Below are 23,129 nucleotides of genomic sequence, written 5' to 3' on the forward strand. Positions count from 1 at the left end.
TGAGATGAAGGTGATAATGCGGGTGAAATGAATCCGAGGTCCAGCACCGAAAGTTACCCAGCACTTGCTCATATTGGGTTGAGGGAAAACCCCGGAAAAACCTCAACCTGAACTTGCCCCGACCGGAAATCGAACCCGGGCCACCTGGTTTCGCGGCCAGACCCGCTAACCGTTACTCCACAGGTGTGGACTCTTTGGTCATATCGCAAGTTAATTTTTTGGGTGAAATCCAAAGGCCTGTGAACTATTGTTGAGACTGGTTCTATTGTTATGAACTAGATGGCGTCTGTAGATGTATTACTGAATTCTTATGAATATGATTTTGGTGATGAATGAAGCCGGTGATAATCAGGAATGTTATGACCCGAATTTCTTAGCATTTGCCTTATGGTTGAGGGGAAAACCCTGAAAAACCTCAACCAGGAAAATCAATCCGACCGGGAATCGAATCCGGGCCCTCTGCGTAAGAGACCGGAATGATGACTCCTACATCACAGACGTGATATTATTATTATTATTATTATTATTATTATTATTATTATTATTATTATTATTATTATTATTATTATTATTAACCGATATAACAGATGCTAAGTTTTGCAAGCAACACTGTATTTGAGTCACTATGGAGTATGAAGTGCCAATAAAGTAGCAAGGCGTCTAGAAATGAGCAGCACAAGGGTCTAGGACAGCGGTGACCAAAACTCGAGCTGCAGTGATTACATACGACAGACAGCCTATGAAGTAAGGAGACGGACGAAAGGTAGTTGGCATGAAAACTACAACCAGTGGTGGTTCCTGTACTAACATCTTGATCAATTCCTCGGATAAAAATCTCAAGCTTTGTTGTATCAGTAATGTCACTGCTGTCATCAAGAGCCAGTGAATAATATACTCAATTTTTCTTGCTTCTTTTTTTAAACCTTCCCCTTGAATATAATGAGGAATTTTCTAAATTCTTCTCTCGATATTTGGTCGAGAAATACGTAGTTTTTCAAAATTAAAACTTCTTATGGACAAGTTATTTAAGCTATGTTAATCATTAATCATTTGAGAAATTTTGTTCTATCAAAAGGCTTTAGAGCACGAGATATTTCAAACCCCATTAGGTAGCTGACTTTCTTACATTTATTTATCTCATCTTTCTCTTCCTGGCTATGATTTAAGACATGTCAATTCCTGGCGTTTAACAGTTCGTTGACATATGATATTGGATCAGTTTTTCTACAATATTATTATTAAATGAATAACTAATAAATAGTTACCCTCATCTAAAGATTAAGAAGATTAAAACTGAGATAAAACCTAATAATTTTATCCTTCTAGGGAGAAGATCTAAAAATATCAATATTCATGCACGTACAGAAGAATTATAGAAACACATACTTAGTGGTCAATAATAATAATAATAATAATAATAATAATAATAATAATAATAATAATAATAATAATAATACATTATTCAGCGTGGCAATTAATATTTCCATATACACCTAATTGAACCGTTGAGCAAAGTAAACGTATTACATTTTGTCCGACAGAACAACAAAATAGTTCTCCTCACTCTTTACGAAACCACCTCTTACTGCTTGTAGAGACAGAGTTTCTAGAGTGACATGATACCGCTACTGCTTATCTTCAGTACGTGAATGAAACACACAGCAATGTACAGGAAACTTCTCGTATCCGTTTGAATGTCTATGATTATACGATGTAATCACGACACGCGCTTTGGTCACCGCTGGTCTAGGACAATTCGTCCCCGACTTTATGTCCCCGGACAATTGGATACATGAAACTGGTTCCCAAAACGTTCGGTCTCAGATGAAATTGGTTCCCAAAACTTTTGGTCCAAGATTAAATTGATTCCCAAAACTTTTGGTCCAAGATTAAATTGGTTTCCAAACCTTTTGGTCTCAGTTGGTGCCAAAGACAATGCGTACTAAGGGTTATTTGCTCAAGCAATGCGATAACTAGCGGCAGCCATTTCCCATGCACGCTTGTGTGTATTGCGTAAATTCGGCATATTATGTTCGGTGCGCTTTTGAAAGTACCATCCATCACCCGCTTTAACAGCTTTAGATGTGAGTTGCTGCTGAATATCATGATCATTTCGTCTTCCGAATCGCAATAAGGAAGCCACCTCTCACCCCTGAGGGTAGTCTTGAATGTTTCCGGCAAATTGTGGAGATGCTGAGAGATTTTGGTTCTGGTGGAAGGTGCTGGCGCATCACTCTCCTCACTGTTCTCTTCAAGCTATCATTCGACAGTTTCACTGCTGTTTCGGACGATACTCTTGCCAAGTGCCACTGCACCACAACCGCAGGAGAGGCGCGGGAGTCTCCGCTGACCGCTTAAGTTGGATTAGTATTTCCGTGGCCTTACAACGGCCGAAGTCTGGGCCTTGTGTGTGTTCTGCCTCTTGATAACCTCATCATCGTCGTTAACCACCAACCGACCTAAGCACTTCCGCGCTGATCGCATCGCAATGCTTCTTTCAATTTTCTATGTTTAGAGTGCATAAGTCCGTTAAGAATTAACTTTCTAGCAACTCGCTATGTGTTAGTGTTTCTCTAAGGGTAGGCCACCAAAGGGAAAACTGAGAGATAGAATTTAAACTGAGGGGATTCGATTCGGCATCGGAACTGGAATCCGGTGTGGCTTAGTGGATAAAGCGTAGAGCTGAAAACCCGGTGACGGAGAGAATTTTTCTCTATTCTATCCATCCTTCATAGTATGGCGAATACTGAAGAGGCAACTTAAATTGTAATCATAAAAAAAATGCGAATTTTGCACAAATTGAACGATATGATTTTGCTGTGCGAACTATAGCTGAAATTCAGGCGGATCCACCGTGGCTTGGAACTAGGCTTCGGACTGACGAAGTGTATTTCCAAATTAATGACTCAATAACCACTCATAATTATAGATCTGGACATTGAATAATCCACATTCTGCCATACAATAAGGACTTCACGATTTGAAAGTTACATCTTAGTGTGTCTTCCCAAGTAGTTTGATATTAGGATTATAGGATTACTTTTTCCGAGGAGAGTAAAAAGAGAATAAAAACTGTTAGCCTACAGGTAATGGACAACGCTATTTGGATATGATTTGTGTTTCGTGTTTATGCGACACCAGCTTTACGAGATAAAAACATAGAAAATATCATATGCATGTAGAGTGGTGCGGCTCCTCACATCTTTAACCCAATAAAAAATTTTTACCCAACACTTTAAATAACCGTGTTATTTCTTATAGCTTGACTTTCAAGATCGCCAGAAATTAATCTTGCTGATAATTATTGATGGTAGTGCTATCTGAAAGTAAGAGTGTTTTTGAGCAGATGTACCACAATTCATCAGCTGAAAGACTCGACCACACAACACGTAACAGATATTCCAGAACATGAGCTCAGAGTGATATTTGCGCAATGAAGAGAGGCAATTGATTGTAGTTGTACTTGTATTAGAAGCAAATGGTGCACTCATAAAATATTTACGACCGAGTTACGGCAATTTATTCTACATTAAAATTTGTTATGCACTCAGTCTCCTTTACCGACCGATAGTCGGTCTTTCAGGTATAAATAATAAAACAGTCAAGGGCCGATTGATGTTGGTGCTGTTAAGAAATTTATTGAGCCACAAAGTAAAGCTAATCAGCTTGTGTATTTATATATGCATAACATATTGTTATTGTTGGATCAGTCGTGTGTATAAATTTTCTCGTTACGAACTTCGAGAACTTTGCAATTTGAGTTACATACACACACATATACAGGATGATTCACGACGATTTACCGTCGCTTATGGAGCTTATTTCTGAAGACATTTTGAGCAAAAAATGTCATATAAACATAGTTCCTATTCTCAATATTTTCAGAATTACACTAATTTAAAGCTGTTTGTAAAATACGTTTTTTTTCTTTAGTTTGAAGGTAAAAGAATAATACAAATAGAGAATGAACCATTCAGAAGTATCATTTCTTTAATTGGCAAGTATTATGAAGCTAAAAATATGCTGTGAACTCCTTAGTTGCTTCGTACAGACATCTTTTTCTATTTTTAACTAGATAATTACATTATTCTTATGCACTTATCATAACAATTATTACAAATCACACCACTTCCATCGGCTTGATTATTTACAGTTCAATTTTGCATTCTAATTTACAGTCTTGGAGAGTTTACAACACATTTCATAAAATGTCGCCGTCCGCTTGAGTACACTTGGCCATACGCTTGTGAACGGCACTCATCGCTCTAAGTAACTTCATACGGCTATCTTTGATTTCCGTAGCGCTCACGCTGGCTGCTGACTGCTCGCTGATCAAGATCACGCGTTGTTCACAGCAATGCGTTCCAGTAACGAAACGTAACTCTGTAAATATTGAGAATAGGACCCATGTTTATGTGACTGTTTTGCTCAGAATGTCTTCAGAAATAAACTCCGTAAGTGGCCGTAAGTCCTCATGAATCACCCTGTATTTATGATTGGCTGACTATTATGTTTATTAGGATATGAGAAAAATCTTTGGCATATTAGCAATGCCTAATCGCATTAATTACAAGACTGATAGCAGTAGTTATTTATAATTGATTAACAATACATCACAAGCAGTAAGAAAGATAATGAAGCCACCAGCATTTGCCTGCCGATCCGGAGTTGCTCTCGGACTCATTACATGGTTGGGTTTTTTCGAGGTTTCCTCTAACCGTAAGGCGAATTTCAAGTAATCTATGGTGAATCCTTGGCCTCATCTCGTCAAATACCATTTTACTATCACTAATTTCATTGACGTTAAACAATCCAGTAGCTGATACAGCGTCGTTAAGTAACCAAGTAAAAAAGATAATAAAATATTTTATAATATTACAAACAAAAAATAAAATATATATGTATAGACAATATAAATATTAAAATTATAGCATAAAATTATCTTTAATTGAACGGAATTATGAAGTGGGTAACAAAATAAATAGAAATGGATCGTGTAAGTTCACCACAATAACCTTGATCACCACCACAATCATCATCACCATCATTATCACAATCCTTGTCATCGTCATTGTTATCAAGGAGTGAAACCTTAAGGTCCATTCCGTTCACAAGGAATGTACGAGTAGAACATTTTTTCATCTTCGTCAAGAACGTCTACATCTCTTTTACCTATATGTTACACCTCAAAGCTTTTTGAGCATCTCGATTATGGCCCATTCGCAGAATATGTTCTTTCATTTCGTTCCCTTAATTTTACAAATTTGTACTTCATTCCGAATACTGAGGTTACTAAATCTTGTTTCGTCGTGTATATTCAGCAGAACTATAATTCTGCAGTCCACTTTTTCTTCCGTGTACTCTAATTTTGAAATCATATAAAAGCATTGGTCTGGCCAGTGTTTTAAATTTATGTTATCAGTCAGTATTTGTAGTATGTTGTCCTTTTCTTTAAACGTTTCCAATTCTATGAAATTCGTTTCAAGATATTGAGTCCACTTCAGTTTAATCTGCTCTTCCCTCAATGTCATTTTTTACTTCGGAAATAAATTAGAAGTTTTATTATAGAAATGTGTCCTTCGTTCGTTTGAGGTAGTAGGGCCTATTTATTTTGGGCAACATCTTGCTCTGACTTATTCAGATTGTTCATTATTTTGTAAGCTTACTTGGACTGCACAGACATTTTTTACATTACTAATATACTTATTCCACATTCCTCGTTTACGATGGTCGTTCAAAAAGTAATGTTCCGCATTTTTTTTCAGATTATATTTAATGAAAATGTTAACAGTTTGGTGACAATGTAAATGAATGTTATACTTCACATACCATGTTTCTATAAAATCTCCATCACGTTGTATGGTTTTACGTCAGCGTGGAACGAGTGCATGTATTTCTTGCCGGTACCAGCTCTTCTGCGTGCGTAGCTACTTCCTCACTGGGTCAATTATGTTGCTACACCACTTTCAAAATGACTTCCACGGAAAGCATCTTTAAAAGACCCAGAAAGGTGGAAGTATGACTGTGACAGATCGGGGATGTACAGCAGGGTGGATGAGGCAGCATGGTCCAACTCATTTTGGTGATGTGTCCCCAGTTTCGCAGATTTGTGTGAGGGTGTAGGCTACATTTTCCATTGTCAAGCTGGAGCAACATTTCTGCGGGATTCTTGCCAGAGCGAACCGATCGACAGCTGTAGGGTCAATATTTGTCGTCTTGTGATGCGCCGATCCGCACGAATAATGTCACTCGCACGATCCATCATGTCTGGAGTATTGGCTGTGGTATGGCGTCCAGCACTCGGCAGATCTCGAAGCTCAGTTTCTGCACTTCCTGATGCCCGACCTCTCGCCAACAGTGCTCCAATCAACTGCACGACTAGTGACTACCATACAATGCACGCAAACGTTCCTGGATGTTCACCACAATTTCATTTTCGAGAGCCAAAAATTCAATTCCTGGTTGTTGCTTGTAACAAGTCTACAACAGACGCCATTATAATAGTTCACCACAGCTCCGCCATCTGTCGGAATAACTGACAACTCGGTACACGCGCTGAAGAAATAGATTTCAAGCCCTCAGAAGTGCACTTTTCAATTTTTGTTAACGGCTGAGAAGAAAAATGTTATTTTTTGAACGGTCAGCCCTCATTTTCATTCATGTTTTTTTCTCTACTGATTTCCTAAACATATTAAATAGATTATGTACCGGTTATTTGTGCGTTCAAATGTGCACGTTATGTTTTCCCTCAATTAAAAATAGTTAGTTAAGGAGGGACATAACTATGCCTCATTACTCTGAATTCGCCCTAATTCATCGCAAAAAAAATCGGCTGACCCAGTCATAAGGTGGCGGTTTAAATGATGTCGAAATCACCTGCCCTTATTTTAATTCTATTGATTTTTCTCGAAGTTTCTGGAAGAAATCTTATTTCTTAGCCTTTCCATTTAGCAGCATCAGCGGTGGTGGTGGTGGTGGTGGTGGTGGTGGTGGTGGTGGTGGTGGTGGTGGTGGTGGTGGTGGTGGTGGTGGTGGTGGTGGTGGTGGTGGTGGTGGTGGTGGTGGTGGCGGCGGCGGCGGCGGCGGTAACTTCTATTCAACCAGGTTTGAATCATATATGTACATACATGAAATACATAAACAGAAAAAAACAACAGAAAAGTGGACACCTAAGAGATTACACGAAATAAAATAGACATATACATAATATAATCAAGATCAGTTACATAAGATAAAACAAGAGGTATATATACAACTTATAAGACATAAGTGAATTTTACATGACACTCTTTCTTTATAAAGATTTAGACTGATCTTCCTTGTTCGCAAACATCTGTATGACTGACTGAAGACTACGTTTAAACTTATTAGCAGGTCCTTCCTACATCCATGTATCGTTGCCACCTTCCTGATGGCTTTCCGGATCCATTTGTTATATATTTTTTGCAACACTCATGGAAAACCCCTTTAATGAATATCGCTTGTCTATGAAAGATAAGGAGCCTAGTTGCATGAATGAACGAATGAATGGATGAGGAGGGAAAATAAGCTAACAGGTACACGAGTGTGCATCCTTGCAAGGGAATTGGTGACCTATGTGATCTCCAAGCCGATTGGCCACTTGTCTCACTCCGTTTTCGTCGTCCTGTTGAAGGAACATAGCTACTGGCGTAGCTCAGGCGGTAGGCGTGCTTGCCTACTGATTCGGAGCTGTGTTCGGGCATTAGTTCGAATCCCACTTCGGCTGATTACCTGGTTGTATTTTTTTCGAGGATTCTTCCAACTGCAAGGCAAATGTAAGGTAACCACATAGCGAATCCTCGGTCTCAGGTCGCCAAATAGCATGTCGCTATCACAAAGTCCATCAATGCTATGTAACCTAGTAGTTGACACAGCATCGTTAAATAATCTACGTAAAAGAACTGAAAGAACTTGTTAAAAGAAATTTTGTGGGAAAGCCGAAAATGGACGTAACCTAATAAGCAACACATAGCGGTCAAGTTCAAGCTACAAACGTACTTATAAATGTTTACGTAAATGCTGGGTTACCGATGTCTGGCAAACAATACATAATATTTGATGTTTTGTACAGAACTGTGATAGGCCTACGTAAAATTAGGAAACATCGCTAATTAATTATTGACATTTATCCGCATCTCACACAGTTAAAATCGAAGAAATATGCACTTAATATATTGTCACTAAAAAGACATATGCACATAAATATGCCACCAAAGAGAAATATATACTTAAATATGCCACTAACGAGAAATATGCATTTCAATATGCCACTAAAGAGAAATATGCACTTAAATATGTCACAAACGAGAAATACACACTTAAATATGCAACTAAAGAGAAATACACCTTAAATATGCCACTAACGAGAAATATGCACTTAAATGTGCCATTGAAAGTAATAAATGATATTGCTTTTTAAATATAAATTCAAATTAATACAGGCAATTTTTCCGAGCTGGCATTTGATAACTGGAATTTTAGTGGCCTCCACGCTTAGGTCTATACCCTCGCTGATAGCTCGCTTCTAAGCTGATGCAGATAATACATGGCTGAGAGTGGTGACGCAATATCCATTTATTTATTTATTTATTTATTTATTTATTTATTTATTTATTTATTTATTTATTTATTTATCTATTTATCTATTTATTTATTTATTCATTTATTTATTTATTTATTCTGGTGTAGTTAAGGCCATCAGGCCTTCTCTTCCACACCACCAGAAATACAAATACAATAATAGAAATAAAAGAAAAAATCACACTATAAACAAATAAAGCCACACAAAAATATGCACAAGTTGCAGTCACACGAACTTTAAATGAGTGATCAAGTATCGTAATTAATTGTATCCTAACTAATTAACTAACATAAACAAGAAACTTGCAATTTTAATCTAGAGTAAAAAAACATAAATCAACGCTTCTAGTAATACCTAAAAACAATTAAATAAGACAAAATTTTCCAATTTAATTTTGAATTGTGATAAAGTCCGGCAGTCCCTGACGTCATTAAGTAACGAATTCCAGAGGCAAGCTATTTCTACAGTATAGGAGGATGAGTATATAGACTTTCTATGATGGGGGATAGACAGAAGTGCTTGATGCCGGTTTCGAATAGTTGTAAGAAATTGAAAGCGCTATAACAGATAATTCGGAGTAGAAGTATGCATTATTCTAAACAGAAGAGACAGTGAATGTACTGTTCTTCGTTCCTTCAGACGCACTCATGAAAGTAACTGGAGGGAAGGTGTTATATGGTGTAATTTACGAGTATTGCAGATGAACACGTTGTAGTCTCTCAGCTAAGAGTGAACTTACATTAATTAGCAAGAAATCGCAAAAATCAAAATGGGGCATTACAAGCGTCTGAATAAGATTATTTTTTTTAGACTAAATGGTAGAAATTCTTTCATATAAAACAAGGAGTGAAGGTGAGAAAATATTTTTTTGCAAGTGTGTGTTACTTGAGTGTTGCAATTTAAATTGCTATCCATAAAAATGCCAAAATTTTTAACCGTTTCACTGTATTTAACAATAATCCCATTCATTTTTATATGTGGTATAGTACTAGGCCTACTATCAAGAGTGCTACGTAGACGATTATGTCCCATTACGATTGCTTGCGATTTCTCTAGATTATGTTTTATGATGTCACAAACTGGATGTTACCGGAAGGCAGTGTGTTAAATTATGGATTATATTTTCATATTTATCTTTAAAATATGCGTGTTTAAACCTATACTTCTCTAATAGGCCTATGCTGCAACTGCAGAAATAAGCTCTATAAAACTTCACATACGAATTTAGAAGAACATGAAACACGCATCGGTTCCACTTTGCATCGTGTGTGAGAGCAAACAAAACATACATTTCTTATAAATCCGATATTTACTTATAACATTGGCAACACAAACGTTGTTACCATGTCAACAAGCCTCCAACGCTATGCAATATTTAATTGTTTTTTTTTCGACAGCAGCGCTGTCATGTCCTAACCCTCGAAAATAGGATTTCATTATAGTAATGATACTAATTATTCTTCATATTAGCGAATGGAATGGAGCACAGTTCAAGGATGCCAGAGCAAGCGAATAGAGAGGATAGTATGACAAAATAAATTTCAATAATGATAAGTGCATATTATGTCCCTCTGTGCAGTTTTCGTGCTGTTGTTAAGGCACCGAATCCAGTTGAACACAGTGACTTCTCATAATCAACGATGACTAGAACATTATTTCCATAGGAGCGATGTTGTTGGTATTAATCGTCTTCCATTCCGCGATGATTGTCCATGTGCCTGAGCTACCATACGAACAATGACGCAGTAATTTCTCACAGGCTTGCACTATTAACGTTAACTAGTAGGAAAACCATGTAATAAATCAAAGCTGTTTACACCTTGACGACTTCATAACATCTTATTTATCAAAACATGAGCAGAGAACTTGTCAAAACAATTTCCGAACAACCCTTGTAGAAAATTCCCTGTAATAATTGAAGAATGTGATCCCAAAACGCGTTAAATCCGAGGTTATGAAAGAACAGGGCTAGTTTTTGTATCCACCGGTCTACGGACTGAGCGAGTGACATGCACAATAACACAACCTTTCAGACTAGGATTGGCGTTGTCTTGGAAGAAAACGAGCTTAAAATATTGCAGACGTGGACAAATTATTAACAAAATTGACGATTTTTATGATAATTCTGTTTACAAAATTTGATTTTTCAATTTAGATTACAGTTGACAATTTTGCATATTTCTGTCATTACAATAGACAGAAATATGCAAAAATGTCAACTGTAGTTGAAATTGGAGAGTTAAATTTTGTAAAAATATATAATAAAAATCTTCAATTTTCTTAATAAATTGTAAATTAGCAAAAATATCAACTGCAGTCTAAATTGAAGAGTCAAATTTTGTAAAACTATAAAATAAAAATCTTTAGTTTTGCTACTAATTTGGAAATATCCAAAATGTCAACTGTATTCCAAATTGAAGAATCGAATTTTGTAAAAATATATAATAAAAACCTTCAGTTTTGCTAATAATTTGTAAATATGCAAAAATAACAAATGTAGTCCAAATTGAAGAGTTATATTTTCTAAAAATATACAATACAAATCTTAAATTTTGCTAATAATTTGGAAATACGCAAAAATGTCAACTGTAGTCTAAATTGAAGAATCACATTTTGTAAAAATATGTAATAAAAATCTTCAATTTTGCTAATAATTTGTCCACGTCTGTATAATGATATAGGCTCAAACATATTCATATATGTAAGATATAAATAATAAAAATGCCAAATGGACTGAGTGAGTTTTGGGATCGCACTCTTCTGTAGGTTTCCAAGCGGAAAAATATTGTAGGCCTTATAATATTAAAAATAAAGTAATAACTACGAATATTCTACAATGGGTCCTGGTTCCATTTCTGGTAGGCAAGTGAAAATGTATCTTCTTACCACAGAGACTGGATGTGTTTCTTGTCATGGTCGGTGGCATTGCGCCACAGAGACCACAAGCGTATTAACCTATTACTATCAAATGTTGGTTCTCAAGCTTCATAATAAAAGCAGTGACGGGACGAACCAAAGGAAAAAAATACAGTAGATGATGATGATGATGTTGATTTTAGTTGGTTATTTAACGACGCTGTATCAACTACTAGGTTACTTAGCGTAGATGAGATTGGTGATAGATAGATGGTATTTGGCGAGATGAGGCCGAAGATTCGCCATAGATTACCTGGCATTCACCTTACGGTTGGGGAAAACCTCGGAAAAACCCAACCAGGCAATCAGCCCAAGCGGGGATCGAACCCACGCCTGAGCGCAACTTCAGACCGGCAGGCAAGCGCCTTAACCGACTGAGCCACGCCGGTGGCTAGAAGAAGAAGAAGAAGAAGAAGAAGAAGAAGATGATGATGATGATGATAACTGAAAGTGGGAATTCATTACATGAAATTGTCTTCATCTATTAGATTATAGCCATGTACGGAAGTACATGTGATATTTCCATGCAGGAATTCTGAGTTATCTATGATGAAGGATCGGTGGAGAGCTCTCCGGCACAGGGATTCGAACCCGGGTTTTCAGCTCTACGTGCTACTGAGAGGATTCAATTCGGCATCGGAATTGGAATCCGGTGTGGCTTAGTGGATAGAGCATCATCACGTAGAGTAGAAAAACCGGGTTCGAATCCCGGTGCCGGAGAGAATTTTTCTCCGCTCCACCAATCCTTCACCAATTAGGCCTATTGTTTCAAGGTTAGATAAGTCGAGAGTTTTCTACCTCCAAAACGAAAAATTTGTATCGCTAACACATTCAATTGCTGGCAAAAATATGAGTACAAGTGAATGAAAATAAAGCATTTAAGTTTTAAAATAATCTGTTGCTGTGTTTGTATTTATTGAACAAATTAAATAATTTTAAGGAAGAAAACTTTGGGATAGTATAAAAATTACATATTTTGCACCAAGATGATTCGGGTTCGAATTTCGATGGGACAAAGTCGGTTCTATACTTACTTTTTAGGAGGGACCTGAAGGCATACACTGCAGCCTGAGGCTTATTGTGCTTACCACTCCTATTCTTGTGACTTATTGGGTAGCCGAACGGCCGCGCTCTTGTACAAGTACAGCGGACTGTACCGTGAACTTAACCCGGGCTCTTCTATGGATGATGATGATGATGATGATGATGATGATGATGATGATGATACGTGAATTAATGATGGCGAAATGAGTCCGAAGTCCAACGTCTAAAGTTCCCCGAAATTCTGCTTCAATTGGTTGAGGGAAAACTCCGGAAAAGACCCCAACCAGGTAACTTGTTCCAACCAGGATTTGAACCCAGACGTGCTGACCATTACTCCACAGCGGTGGACTATACTTACTAACTTACGGCTTTTAAGTAACCCGGAGGTTCATTGTCGCCCTCACACAAGCCAGTCATCGGTCCCTGTCCTTTGCAAGATTAATCCAGTCTCTACCATCATATCCCACCTCCCTGAAATCCATTTTAATATTATCCTCCCATCTACCTCTCGGCCTCCTCAAAGATCTTTTTCCCCTCCTGCCTTCCAACTAACACTCTAAAATAGGTTCTATAGCCTAGTCGATAAAAAGTATTTGGACGATCTTGAATGAATTACTGTTCTATCTGCACTCATAATATCATAATTTTTGTATTATACCCAACCATAATCATTATCGTGTAGCTAGTCAGCGATGTATGCAATGGAGGGGGAAAGGAACTGGCCACCCTACCTCATTAACTCCTGGCCTAATTGCCTCATAAGTGATGCCTTCTTGGTATCCCTTGGTCTTCGGACACTTGCCTAAACAACAATCATCATCGTTACAGAAAACACTGGAAAATTACTGCATCGTTTCATATTCTATGAAATAAAATCCACGGATTCTGCATGGTGACACGTCTTACAGGACAATAACGATCGAAAATTTCTTTCGTTAGCACATATTAATATCACATAGTATATATAAAAATATGAGAAATATACATGGTGAGTCAGGAGAAAGGTATATATTGTGAGGGATGATAATATTGGTGATTCTGAACAAAAACGTATCTATGAACATACGCTCCGTTCTTAAGAGAATCTGACATAAAACTGTCTGAAAATCACGGGCGTCTCTCATGTCCTTCATCAGCACTCATATGCGGACCAATCAAAACGACATAAGGTTGTAGTAGGATCAATGAAACGTATCCTGGGCGTTGGATCTGTCGCGGTGGTGTCATTTCTTTGCCACCGAGGTCACCCGACATTACTACATTGGGTTACTGTGCGTGTAGTTGGCTTAAGAGCGAAGTCTACAAGCGCAAAGTGGAAACTTCTCGCTCGCATTTTACATGCTCTTGCTGAAGTAAAGGAATGTCCGAATCAGCTCAGATCAGCAACACAGCAGCTGTCTACAAAAGCTGCAAAGTGCATTGAAGTTTTCGGTGGACTTTTTGAACATGTTCTGTAAAGAAAAGTACACAATTAAACAGAACATAAGGTAACAAAGTTTTAATTTACTGTCACCTGCATTTTTCATGTTCCTCATTGTTTCTGTTAGTTATCTCCGAAACCGTTAAGAACAGGAAATAATATGTTAATATACACATTTTTTCAGAATCACCAATATTATCAGATTCTCCTAACAGATACTCGCCGGACAGCTCATTCTACGACGACTACGGCTCAGAAACGGAATAAACGATTTGGAATTGAAAGAGTTTTTAAACTGGCTACATGGAACACACGTGGTATAATACACAAAGAAACAGAACTGGGAAAAGAACTTTATGATCAGAATATTGACGTGGCAATAATATCAGAAACAAAGAAGAAAATGAAAGGCTCTGCAAATCTAAAGGATTATTATATGATATATAATGGAGTTCCACAAGAAAAAAGAGCTTCTGCTGGTGTTGCAATCTTTATTAAGAAATGTCTCAAAGGAAAGATCCACTCGTATACTTTCATAAATGAACGTATCATTATGATTAGACTAAAAATTCAAAGAGGATATATGACAATTCTAGGTGTGTACGCCCCAGAAGGCAGAAATGAGGATTCTGAAGAATTCTATGAAACGTTACAGGAAACGCTAGGCAAAACAAATAAAAACGACTATATAATAGTTTGCAGGAGACCTAAATGCGAGAGTGGGCAACATCCCTGAAAGAAACATAATTGGGACAGAAGGAGAATCTGTATTAAATAATAATGGATTGAAATTAAAAATGTTTGCACTTCACAATGAACTACGTGTAACGAACACATTCTTCAGACATAAAACAATACATAAGTATACTTGGTCAGCAAGGGGATCGTCATCAATAATAGATTATGTAATAGCAAACAAGAAAACTTGGCCAATGATACGAGATACTAGAGTTTTTAGAGGACTTGATATATCAACAGACCATTTCCTAGTAGTGTCCAAAATATCAATCTTTGAAAGATGGAAAAAGAATCCTAAAAAATTGAAAGCCACAGATATTCCCATGTTGTTTAAAGTACATTTGCTAAAGGAAGAAAGCATCTGTCGACTATATCAAACTAGATTACAGACATATATTAATGAACAGCCCAAAAGTAATAATATAATTTAGAGTGGACAAATATGAAAGATGCAATAATAAAAGCTGCCACAGAAGCACTTGGAGTGAGAAGTAAAAAATACAATACTAAATGGTTACGAATATGGAATGAAGATATCGCAGAAGCAGTAAAAGAAAAGAAACAAGCATATTTGAAATTAATGGATTCACCAAATGACCAAGATAGGAAAATAGACTACAAAAGAAAATCTGCCAAAGTGAAAAGGAAAGTAAGACAGATTAAAAGAAACAGTTGTGAGAAATATGTGAGTGAATTAGAACATGACATCCAAGGAAGACAAGATAGAGCATACAAAATCACGAGATATTTAAATAGGGAGGATAAAGATATCTTACAAATAAATTCAATAACAGAAAAGGCATGGCTACAATATTATGAAAGTCTCTGGACTAATGACAATGATACACAAGTTACGGTAAATGCAGATCCCAATGTAGATCCAATTACTGAAGAAGAGATGGATGAAGCACTGGTACATTGTAAAAATAAGAAAACTCCTGGAGTTGATAGAATAAACACAGAATTGATCAAATATGCTCCTAATACTGTTAAAACCAGAATTCTTGAGCTGTTGAATATGTGTTGGACAACAGGTTTTGTGCCAGAAGAATGGAATATAGCACAAGTATGTCCTATTTATAAAAAGGGAGACAGAGTTAACTGTAATAACTATCGAGGGATAAGCCTTTTATGTTCCTGTTATAAGATTTATGCTAGAATAATAACAAAACGTGTAAAGCCAATTGTAGAATCACTAATTTCGGAGAATCAACAGGATTCAGGAAAGGAAGGTCATGTGCAGATTGTACATTTATCATCACACAACTAATTGAAAAGCGACGAGAATTCAATCTTCCTACATATTTTGCCTTTATAGACTACGAAAAGGCTTTTGCTAGAGTTGATCGTAACATACTATGGAAAGTACTGATGAATCGTGGAATCCCATCTGAACTAATTAGTGCTATACAGAGCCTTTACAAAAACAATAAAATAATGATTACAATACCGAACAGTACAAGCGAAATGGTAGAAATAAATCAGGGAGTGCTACAAGGGTGTCCCCTCTCACCCACTATGTTTAATATATACATGGACGAAGTCATACAAATATGGATGACGAAGATTGAACATTTTACCATTAATAAGCTAAATTTTACAACATTATTTTATGCAGACGATCAAGTGACAATTAGTGGCAGTGAAAATGAACTACAGAAAGCAATTTTCAGATTGAATAAAGTAGCCATTGATTTTAGTATGAAAATCTCAGCAGAAAAAACAAAAACTATGGCATTTGTAGGATCACAACCATTACGGATGAAAATTGAATTAAATAATATAATTGTACAACAAGTAAATACATTTAAATATTTAGGCTGCAATGTGATTTACAAGGCAAACTCAGAGATTGAAACTAAAATCAATGTTTCTAATCATTTTTGCGGAACTATACGACGAACATTGGGCAGAACAGTGAGGAAGGAAACTTTATTAAAATTTTACAAAATTATGGTTCTACCAGCATTCCTTTATGGCAGTGAGAGTTGGACATTACGAAAAGATCAAGAATGTAGAATTGTAGCCAGCGAAATGAAGTTCTTAAGATATGTGGCAGGTTACACCTTGATAGATAAGAAGAGAAATGAAGATATAAGGAAGGAGCTAAAAATGGAAAGTTTAATCGAGACGATTAACAATAAATAACTAACTGGATACAACATGTAGACCAAATGCCTGAAACACGTATAACAAAAGCTGCTCTACAGTATATGCCTAGAGGAAGAAGATCGCTGGGAAGACCTAGAAAGAGATGGCGAGATCAGTTGTGAGGAGACGTAACAGGCCATTCGAGAGGCCTAATACTTGTTTGAAGATGATGATGATGATGATGATGATGATGATGATGATGATGATGATGATGATGATGATGATGATGATGATGATGATGACCATATTATCACCCCTCAGACCATGTACCTTTCCTCCTGACTCACCCTTATAATGCAATATTATTCAATTTCTTCTTCTATAGTACAATAACAGTAACTGTTCGTGAAGTCTCCTCAGAATATTGCAATCAAATGAATCTGTTGTATAGTATTTACACAATTGTATTTTAGAGATGTATTAACTTGTCACGATAATGGTAGTAAATGTTGAAATAGAATTAGAAAGCCGATCCTGGCTATTTGTCTCGTCTAGTATCATTACTAGTCCTAGGAAGTTCGTACCAAAGAAAGTTTTCAGGTTGAGTGCAGCCACTCATACAGATCACTAGCTGTTTTCTGTGTACCGGTATACCATACTCTGTCCATATAAACAACTAACAGTACGGATGACTTTCGTAACTATATTACAGAAATATGCACAATAGAGAAGCAGTTTCATTACGTGTTAACGTTGCAGTGGAGTTGTACAGTTTAGTGAGCGGTTTTTAACATGGAAGAATTTAAATCTTCCCATCGCATGAATTTGAATACAATACTTCCAGATTTGCTGATAATCATATATCAACAAATAGAGAAAAATTTTACTGGGAATTATGTAATGTGGAAATATAATTTACAAAAGGATTATTAGTTCAGGACACTATTCTATGAAATGTGTGTATGTGTGTTGACATTAGTTTATTTATTTTCGACCTATGTATAATGTTGGTATGTGTCAATATCCCTTCAAACAATTGCCTGCAGCAATTACTCTGTCGCAGTCCATAAATACAGAAATGACTGACGCCCCGAGATGTGGAAGAATAATTACTGTTCAAATGTATATACCATTCCGCAGAAGTTCCAATTGTCAGTAGAACAAAAACGAAAAGTGTTCTTGAAACGAATTATGGGTTTAATGTGATGTGCCATAAAAGAAATGCACTATTATACTCACAAAGCTATGTTCACTTGGTGATGCAGCATGAAGTACTGTATCATATTTTAGATTTGTTCCAGTTACGTCTTGTGACAAAGAAGGAAAATTTTCAGGATACAAATATTATTCTTCTGAACATAGAAGAGTAGTCTTTTGATAAACTGAAAATGTATATCATTATTTATTGTAATAAGGTGAGATACTATTATGTACCGGTATTTTGTTTGTTATTCCTATATGTATTGGTAAATTATTTTACATTGAAAATTATGAAGATTGTAACTCTCAATCACTGACTTTTTTATACAATATTATTTGTTAATTTTGTTTCTTATTCTACGATTATGGATAATTTGCATAAACACAAGTTCAGTTATCACCCGACTGTACATGTTTGTTTTGCTGGTGTGTTAACGTTGACAGCTGCGTTACTAATGTCCATTAGGTAGACATATAGTCCAAGTTCACACAATTTAACAGTTTCGGTGCGAACTTCTTATCTCTGATCATAACTCAAGATTAGAGTGTGTTCGCTTGATGTGTATTATTTATAATAAAAAGTCTGATAAGGTAAAATTATATTTCGATACCATATTGATCAGGGCATTAGCCAAAACGTGTCATAACGTACATTTCTAAGTAGCTTTATATCCCATACTTTTGTTTATATGAATTTATTATGGTAGCTATAACACTTTCGATTCTTTAATTCTCCCACTTTAAAAGACTACATTCTTCTTAGATAGAGAACATTAAAATGTTAATTTTAACTGTGATAGGTCACAAGTGGCGTGGATATTTTCACTACGGCGTCACATATCACATTGTTGTTTACTAGCTAAACCTGTCATTGTTATTATGTGTTTTAACTTAGTTCCTAGAACAGGCGTTCTCAACATGGTGCTCTTTTAATGGCATTTGGTGCTCTCGTCATGCGAGTAAAAAAGTGCTCGCGAACACGAACTATCCTGAGGTTCTTTCTTCAATTCAAGCTTTGTTGTTCGAACAAAATCTTAATAACAGGCCTATAATAGTTCCGCCTTTAACTTACGCTTGATGTATGAGCCGGAGCAAATAGTGTTCCTATCCATCAATTGTATCTTACAGACCTGATAGGGTTTCTCGTATTCATGGTGTATGTTGTTTTGTTGTTGTTTAGTCAACTGTCCGAAGACAGGTCTGAACCTCACAAGTGATATACCAACAGACACCACTCATAAGGAAACTAGGCTAGGAGATAATGAGGTAGGATGGCCAGTTCCTTTCTCCCTCCATTACATACATCGCCGATTAGCTACATATTACACCAATCAGACTTCAGATGTATACAAACAATTGGACGGAGTTTCGCAATAATAGACCAAGTGCCAAAAACCTGTTTCCAGATATTGGCCATTGAAATAAATCTGTTATTATAAAATATTTTATTCGAGAAGTATTATAAATTTATAACATTCATACTATTACAAAAAAAAGCACAAATAATAACAAAAAAAGGCTAAGCGATTTTTAATAAGAGATCAGCAGTTGAATTAATATTTCAAAACAAAACAAGTAAATTTTATGCAATAAACGAATTTTTGCTTCTAAATGGCACCAAACGCATTCTTGATTTTTTTCGAGTTAAATTAGCCTACCATCAACAGATTTGTGCTAATATCTTTTTTTTTTTTTTTTTTTCAAATTTTCGGTTGGTCTATTATTGCGAAACTCCATCCAATTGTTCTTCCTCTGACACATATCGTGAAGTGAGATGTACTGCCTGATAAGTCATGGTTTATAATACCTTTCAGTTCAGTGTGGACTTAAACAGAGAAATCAAGGTTATTCAAGAGAATAATATGGCTGCAAGTGAGTAACTTGAATTGATAGATCTCCAGTCCTTTTCAGTTCTGAAATATTTGTTTTGAAAGGAGAAATAATAGTCTTCTGGGAGCAGAAGATACAAAACGCCCCAAATACTGCGGAGTGTTTCTCTAAAATATCTGGGTATGTTCCAGATAACCTGCCTATGCGAGAAAACTTTCTCAATCATGAAATATCTCAAGAACAAAGCACGATCACGATTAACTACTTCACATCTGCAGACTGTTTACATGTAGCTACAAGTAACTTCCCCTAGGACATTACTGAAATTCTGTATAACATTCAAGTTCAAAGATATAATTGTCCTGGTGAGTGTTAAAAATTTATTTCTGTCTTTATTTATTTTATTTATGTATTCACAGAGGCCTATTAAACCTATTCCATTCCATGGTGCTCGCTCTCTTAATGTTACATGTGGACGGTGCTCACAATCTTCAAAAGGTTGAGAATCCGTGGTCTAGAACATAACTAAATATTTGGGAGCATACGTACCAATTTACCTAAACAACCCTAACAAAAAATTTATTACGACGTTATTTTGTGCGTCACATAAGCTTATCGATACATCGCTGGTCGAACGGCTAGAGCAGGGATGCAGAACTGGCGAGGGAGGGGTGGAAAGCATTGGGAAAGCGTTGGTTCCCGTCTTCAGTCTACCGGCGTTGAATGACTTATCTGTGGACCGTACGCAATCACACAAGACAGAGACTGAATACAAATCCCCTCCCCTACTAAGTCAATGACGTGGGGATGGAAGAAACGGGTGAGTGACGTATCCGATGAGTGACGTAACGCCACAATTGTCGCCCAGTTCTCCAAGCCTGGGCTAGAATGTGTAATTTTCGTTTCAACGACCCGAAATCAGACACTGGATAATTCCAGTTAATTTGTATTTCTTGCAGAATGTCCGTCCATATTTCAATTTAGGATCCGAAACATGATGAGTTGATAACCGCAAGGGACATTTCAAGAGTTGAAGTACCAAAAAGTTACCCTTACATTAATAGCGATGTAATATACACTGCTGGATTATAAATATCATTCGAAACGATTTACAAGCAACAAGTTCAAACTTCACAACAGAACTCTACAGGAACAGATAGAAATACTTTATATCTAGAATGGAACCTCAAAGACTGGCACACAAGCTGCTGAATTATACATCAGGGAAAGGAAATATTGTACGTTAGTTTATTCAAGGACTCAAGGTTTAATGATGATGATGATGATGATGATGATGATTATTATTATTATTATTATTATTATTATTATTATTATTATTATTATTATTATTATTATTATTGAATAATTTCGAGGAAAAAATTTTTCCGGGGCCGGGTATCGAACTCGGGACCTTTGGTTAAACGTACCAACGCTCTCCCACTGAGCTACCCGGGAACTCTACCCGACACCGACCCAATTTTTCCCTCTATATCCACAGACCTCAAAGTGGGCTGACAACCGTCAAGCAACCAACATTTGAGTGCACACTAACTCTGTGTGACTTTAAATTGTGATTTTCTGTTACGTACAGTGACGTGTATTATGCAAATTAAGCTTTCAGGAATAACTCCCTGTAAAGTTAATTTGAATAATTTCGAGGGAAAAATTGTTCCGAGGCCGGGTATCGAACCCGGGACCTTTGGTTAAACGTACCAACGCTCTCCCACTGAGCTACCCAGGAACTCTACCCGACACCGACCCAATTTTTCCCTCTATATCCACAGGCCTCAAAGTGGGCTGACAACCGTCAAGCAACCAACATTTGAGTGCACACTAACTCTGTGTGACTTTAAATTGTGGTTTTCTGTTACGTACAGTGACGTGTATTATGCAAATTAAGCTTTCAGGAATAACATGAGGAATCAGGAATAATATGAGCAAATGTTGGGTAACTATCGGTGCTGGACCCCGGACTCATTTCACCGACATTATCACCATCTCATTCTGACGCTAAATAATCTGAGATGTTGATATAGCGTCGTAAAATAAATATTTAAAAAAAGGTATTCACTCCTATGACGCTTCACAAATGCTTATTAGAATTCCCTAGTTGCCTGGTTAACTGAATTCAAGGCTACTGCTTAATACTACAAACACAAACCAAAGTGTAGGAACCTGCTCCTCATGACAAGGGAAAATATCTCCACTTATCTACTGGGTCTGCTACATTTGTATTCTATTTTACTATTTGCTCGAACCATAGTTCGAATTAGTATTCTTTGTTTAATGTTTGGAAATAGTAACTTTGGGAATCCTAATTAGAAAAGTGAAAGACGGACAACCATACGAAATGATAACAAATCGATATAATTATTCCACATAACATAGAACTGCGTCGTTCTCCTCGGTAGGTATTGGAGGATAACTTGGGAATTGTCCGTCACGAAAAAATACAACCCCAATCTCACTTGTTCTTCTTGTGTTCTCTTTGTCATTGCATTCCTTTTTTGACGTAGAACTAACAATTTTTCCTCATTAGATATTGGGCGATAACTTTACAATTGACTCTCACGTAAAATTATTGCAACCCTCTCTTCCTTGTTCTCCTTGTATTCCCCTTGTTATCCAAGCCTTCCCCATGTTCTCCATGTCTCGCCTTGTTCTCGCTGTATTCCCCTTATTGTCCTTGTATTCCATTTGTTCTTGTTTCAGTTCTCGCACTATCAACACGTACGTCTACGTAAATATATGCGGCATAGTAAAGCTATGTGACTGTCGATTTTTAGTCGGTTATTTAACGACGCTGTATCAATTGTTACATTATTTATCGTCACTGAATAGTATGTAACGAGATGAGGCTGAGGATTCACCATGAATTACCAGACATTTGGAAAAATCTGGGAAAAACTCATCCAGATAATTAGCCCAAGCAGGAATCGAACTCGCGGCCGTACGCAACTCCTGAAACAACAGGAAAAATGAGGTTTTTAAGAATTGAGGAGGGTCATACAGGGTGCGGAGAACTACTTTTAAACAATTTGTGAGAAGATAGATTGGATCAAAAGAGACATATTAAGGTCGAAACCGTGGATCGGAAATACGTAATTACTCCGCTATGGGCCTAAATTCTAGAGATGAACAAAACTAACTGCCGCTCTCGCTCGCTGTGTTCGTTACATTTGCCTTTCGAGTCTCGTCTCGTCACGTCATTCTGAAATAGCATTTGGTCGGCGTGGAAAGATTTCGTAACTTTGAATAACATACATCATTGAAATAAATGACATTATA

This window comes from Periplaneta americana, chromosome 1 (genome assembly GCF_040183065.1).
Source record: "Periplaneta americana isolate PAMFEO1 chromosome 1, P.americana_PAMFEO1_priV1, whole genome shotgun sequence".
In the NCBI taxonomy this organism is placed as follows: Eukaryota; Metazoa; Arthropoda; class Insecta; order Blattodea; family Blattidae; genus Periplaneta; species Periplaneta americana.